Source organism: Macrobrachium rosenbergii, chromosome 13, assembly GCF_040412425.1.
Source record: "Macrobrachium rosenbergii isolate ZJJX-2024 chromosome 13, ASM4041242v1, whole genome shotgun sequence".
In the NCBI taxonomy this organism is placed as follows: domain Eukaryota; kingdom Metazoa; phylum Arthropoda; class Malacostraca; order Decapoda; family Palaemonidae; genus Macrobrachium; species Macrobrachium rosenbergii.
The window spans coordinates 59861034-59866908 of NC_089753.1; the positions used below are offsets into that span (position 1 = coordinate 59861034).

General features: G+C 38.6%; 1 long non-coding RNA gene across 1 annotated transcript in view; it reads left to right on the forward strand.

The window, feature by feature from the left end:
* Window positions 1-400: 400 nt before the first annotated feature.
* LOC136845362 (uncharacterized) overlaps window positions 401-5875 on the forward strand; it is a 40261-nt gene continuing 34786 nt past the window's right edge. The window contains exons 1-2 of the long non-coding RNA XR_010855154.1: window positions 401-534; window positions 5446-5600. This is a non-coding gene — a long non-coding RNA (uncharacterized lncRNA). The remainder of the gene's footprint in view (window positions 535-5445; window positions 5601-5875) is intronic.

Here is a 5875-nt window from a genome sequence, read left to right on the forward strand (position 1 = left end):
ATATATATATATATATATATATATATATATATATATATATATATATATATATATATGTAAGAATGTTCAAAACTTTGGTATAAGTCTGAACTGTTGTGTTGTATCTCAAAGAATGTCATAAAAATTTCGCCTTATATTTAGGTATAAAATCGATTAAAATAGTAATATATACATTAAAATACTTTATAAATTAATAAAATAATGTTTTATTATTTAAAAATCCCGATTTCAGGTCAGTCTCGCGTAAAACACGCGAGAATCAACTCTCGTACAATGGCGCCAAACGCCGCCACCCACCTCTTCAAGGCACGAAAACATGAAGTCACGTCGGAAAGATACCCAGAGGTTGGCATCGGAGGCCTCTGATTGGCTGAGAGGTAATTTATATCCTCTTTCCAGTCTCCTTGGTAGAATTATAATGACGCCATTGAGGGAGGAGGAAGGTCCCTTATACAACCGGCCAATATGGCTGCCGTTCCACTTTAGTTTCCTTAACTTGTGCATTTAACCGGAATTTATTTAAACATGATGAAGGTATGTTGGCGCTTTAGTCATTTTAGCCATTTTTTGAGTTAATCCGGTTGCTAATTTCGCTGGTTATGCGTATTTTACGGCGGTATAACGTAGATGGTTGCTGATATATAGGAACTAAATGTGAAATCAAGAGGTGTGTTGTGGTAGTAGGCGTTCCATCCCAAAAAGTGACACTAATGTTAATACAGTACCTGATTTTTGCCAAATTTGGTGTGGTATTTTATGAAGGGTAATTCGATTGATAATATATGAGGGTAATTCAGAGTGAAAATGCCTGGAATTTATTCCCAGACACTAAATTCGGAATTAGGGCTGATTTAATTAACCATTGACCAAGGAAACGCGCCCGGATAGTCGAAGCATTGAGTGGATTTGAATATGAGAATGTCTTTATTAATATCTAAAACGCCTCCAAGGAACCTTAACATTACTCATTATAGTAATTATGTTAAGGTAAGTTTCCAAGTAGCATATGGTCATATAACCTTCTAATGTATAGGCTGTTTACGCTTGCTCACCCTCGGTACCCCTGAGGACGTGTCATGTCTAAAACTTTAGCGCCGATGAATCAAGACATCTTTATCATCCGTATCATCATTGTTAAAATTAACAGTATGACGCCGCGTTGATGTTATATATGAAGTTCATTCAATATATTATCCATTTCTTGTTGAAATTTGCATGAGGCAATTGTTGTAATTAGGATGATTAACGATGAAATATTAGCTGCCGGTAGGGAGCTTAGCCTTGAAAACATGGCGGCGTGGGCCGGCGATTTCCAGCCGGCTCATTAGTCAGACTTCAAAGTGGAAATCTCAATTTGGTTTGAAGTTGTTTTGTGGCTGGAATGTATTTCGTCCAATAGGTTAGGGCCAAATTGGACATTTTTTAACACCAAAATTAGGTAAATACAATGAGTTAAGGAATTTGTTAGGGTTCATTCAAATGGCTTTTATCCAGGACACATATCATTATCCTCAGACTTGTTAACATGGGCAAGGTAGCCTAAGCTATGTACCCTATAGTTCTACCCAAGGTAGCCTAGGCTATAATACCCTATTGGTAAGGTAGCCTAGGCTATGTACCCTATTGGCAAGGTAGCCTAGGCTATATTACGTATTGGCATGGTCAGGTTAGGATTCCAGCAGGCTACATCCTTTATGACAGTGGCACAAACTATGTACAATACCAATTAATAAATTGAATAACCCACTTTCTATGAAACTGTATGCTCTGGAACATATCAAGGTACACAGTAATAATCACATATATACTGATGGTTCCAAAGATGATATGGGAGTTGGACTCGCTGTTTACGGAAACAATATAAAAGCCAAGCCTCTTTACATAACAAATCATCAGTGTTCACTGCTGAATTACTAGCAATAAAAACAGCATTAACAACTATATATGAAAACCAGTTTAATGAAGTAACCATCTTTAGCGATTCACTAAGTTCAATAAATGCAATAAACTCTTATACTCCAAAAAATCAAATTATAAATGAAATTAGACATACATTACATGAAATGAAAATGCAAAAGATATCTGTTACTCTCTATGTTGGATACCATCTCACATAGGATTAGAAGGCAATGAAAAAGCTGACACTTATGCAAAAGAGGCTAGAACACTGCCAATATCAGCAGAATTATTACCATTAGAAGATTATACTAGATACAGTAAAGCGGCGATTAAGAAGAAATGGCAAAATAACTGGAGGGAAAGCAGTCTTAACAATAAATTAAGAGAAGTAAAGAAACTGTAGACCCGTGGCCATCATCCTATCAGAATTGCCGCAGGTTTTCAGTAATGTTGACACGGCTAAGAATTGGTCACACTAAACTGACACATGGTTACCTGATGAGTAACCCCCATGCCCCTATACCTATTGCGAAATATGTAATATACAAATAACAGTAAAGCATATTTTAAAGGTATGTCCAAAATATAGAATCCAAAGAGACATTTTATTTAGAAGATATTCCTTTAAAGATATACTGTCAGAAAATGACAAATTTTCACTTTTTAATATTTTAAAATTCCTTAAATTTAATCATTTATACGATAAAATATAAGATTCATAGAATAATTTATAATATATTCCTAATTAACTTAATTAGTTCTTAGATAAACATATGTCGCTAGGTTTAATTAAATTATTAGGGTTTAAATAGCTTGTCTAATCCTTCGGGCCAGCCCTAGGAGAGTTGATATTAACTCAGTGGTCTGGTTAAAGTAACGTTAAAAAAAAAAAAAAAAAAGTGGCACCCTGGTTGGGTCAGGTCATGATGCCCTAGGGTGAGAGGTAAAGTTAGGAAAAAAGTTGCATTAATTTGTGGTGGCTGGTAATAAAGTCAGATAGAGAAAATTCACAATTTGGTTACGAAAAAGTCACAATTTTTCCCTGTGACCTCCTGGGACTTTTTTCTGTGACTTTCCTGGGTCACTATCAAGGAAATGTTATGGGACTCATTGTTTTCCTTTTCCTGGCCTTTTACATGACTTTGCCCCTGACTTTTTTTTATTAGTGACTTTTCCCCGTGACAACCAGGTTTTTTTTTACCTATGACGTTTTTACATGTGACTTTTTACCAGTGACTTTTTTACCTGTGGCATTTTTTAACCTGTGACTCTTTACCTGTGAATTATTACTTGAGAATTTTTATTTGTGACTTTTTACCTGTGACTTTTTTACCTATGACTTTACCAGTGACTTTTTTACCTGACTTTTACCAGTGAGTTTTTCTTGTGACTTTTTTACCTGTGGCTTTTTTATCAGTGAATTTTTCCTATGGCTTTACCTGTGCCAGCTCTTCGTTGGGTGAGTCGGTAGAGCTGCGGACTGTCACTCAGTGGGCCAGAGTTCAATTCCACGGCCGGCTGATGAAGAGTTAGAGGAATTTATTTCTGGTGATTGAAATTGATTTTTCACTATAATGTGGTTCAGATTCCACAATAAGCTGTAGGTCCCGTTGCTAAGTAACCAGTTGGTTCTTAGCCACATAAAATAAGTCTAATCCTTCGGGCCAGCCCTAGGAGAGCTGTTAATCTGCTCAGTGGTCTGGTAAAACTAAGATACTTTACCTGTGCCTTTTTTTCTGTATTTTTTTTACCCATCTTTTTACCTGTGACTTTTTTACTCTTTTACCTATCTTTTTACCTGTGACTTTTTTACTCTTACCTCTTAACTTTTTCCTAACCTTTTTACCTGACTCTTTACTCTTGTGACACTTTTTCCTGACTTTTTTTTACCTGTGACTTTCCTGCCTTTTTTGCCTGTGTCTTTTTCCTGCCTTTTTTGCCTGTGTCTTTTTCCTGCCTTTTTTGCCTGTGGCTTTTTCCTGCCTTTTTTACCTGTCATTTTCCTGGCTCTTTTTTACATGTGACTTTTTACCTGACTTATTTTCTGTGACTTTTTTACTTGACTTTTTTCTGACTTGCCTGTGACTGTTTTCTGACTTTTAGCTGTGACTTTTTTAACCTATGTCTTCTTTACCTGTGATGTTCGTCTGTGTTTTGACTGCAACTGAGAAAAATAATGAATCAAATTACGACTTCCTTACCGTCCCCACCCCCCCCTTTCCATAGCTAATACAGCAAAATTTGTAACCAGTAAGCACCCTTAGGTTAGTTTAGGGGGCAGCGCCATCAGTGCACCTCACACGGTGCACTGTAGGTGTTACTTGAGGTTCTTTGCAGCGTCCCCTCCGTGGCCCCCAGCTGCTTCAACCCCTCTCATTCTTTTACTGTACCTCCGTTTATATTCTCTTCCATCTTTCCATCTTCCTAACAGTTGATTCATAGTGCAACTGCTCTGAGGTTTTCCTCCTGTTACATCTTCTTAACCCTTTACTGTCAATTTCCATTTCAGCGCTGAATGACCTCAAAGCTCCCAGAGCTTGGCCTTTGGCCTAAATTCTGTATTCCATTCGAGTAGGCCATAGCTCGTGTCTCCCTTATAGTGACTTTATTTCACTTGGTTTTCTGTGTTGTGCCCTTGGGAATGGTGTAGCCTAACGCCAATTTATGTTCAAGCACTACTCTAGTATTTTGTTTTAAGCCTGTAGGGTAAACTTTACTTAAGTTGTGCAGCCTGACTCCTCCCAGTCGCTGACCGGGACAGGTTACCACTTTTTTGGAGGTCAGGGCACGTTGCCCTAAGTTAGGTTAGGTAGGTGAGATCTGGTTAGGTCAGGACCTGGCATTATAGGAAAGGTTATGTCTTACATAAGCACAATGAACTTCTCCCGGTCGGCGACTGGCAGGAATCAGGCCACTCAACTGAAGCAAAGTTTTACCAGCGCATTTTTGGGGGGACCTTCCTTTGTAATTGCTTTGATTAGGGCCATTATTTGTGATTTTTGAGGATACTTTACCAAAGTGGGTAGCACAAACATAGCTTGTTTGTTCCCTGTAACCAGGTTAGGCCAGGGTAGGTCTGCTTTCCGTTGGCGTAATTCTTGCCACTCATTAACTGATGGCTGCAGATAATCAAATTCTCTCTCTCCATCTGCTTGTATGAATCTTTATACACGCTTCGGTAAAATTGACTTTAGCTGCACAGCCTTGTTCTGCCACTCGTCAACCGTGACAGGTTCCTGATACATAATTGGACATAACCTTTCTTGTAATGCCAGGTCCTGACCTAACCAGATCGTACCTACCTAAAGATTTTACCTGCCTAACCTAACATAGGGCACCTTGCCCTAACCTGGCCGGGGGGGGTTGGCGCTTCACTCCCGCCAGACCTACCCAAAAAGGGCATAATCTGTCCCAGTCGGCGACAGGCGGGAATCAACAACTGAAGCCAAAGTTTTACCCACATTTTGCTCTTATGAAATGGAATCTAAAGTATAATAATGTAATGTTCTGCATTCAGAGTAAAATACAATGTATTTTTCTTTTCAGCACCTTCCACAAATGTACTGGAGCCAAATACTGTAAAAGAATCAGAAGAGCCCCCCCACCTCCACCGCCTCTGCCCTTGGAATTTGGGTATAGAAGCACTTTCAAGAAATCTTGAGACCCACTGAACTGGACCTCTTACTACTTCTACAGTTAATGTGAGTTTGAATTGTTACTGTCCCTATAGTGGGGTTAGTGCTTTCAGTGCACCCCACTCAGAGCACTGTAGGCATTACTTGAAGTTCTTTGCAGCAAGCCTTCAGCCCCCAGCTGCAACCCCTTTCATTCCTTTTAATGTACCTCCTTTCATATTCTTGTTCTTCCATCTTACGTTTCTCAACCCTCTTCTAATAATTGATTCCTAGTGCAACTGATTTGGGGTTTTTTCTTCCTGTTACTGAGCCTTTCAAGCCTATTTTTATATACTTAATCA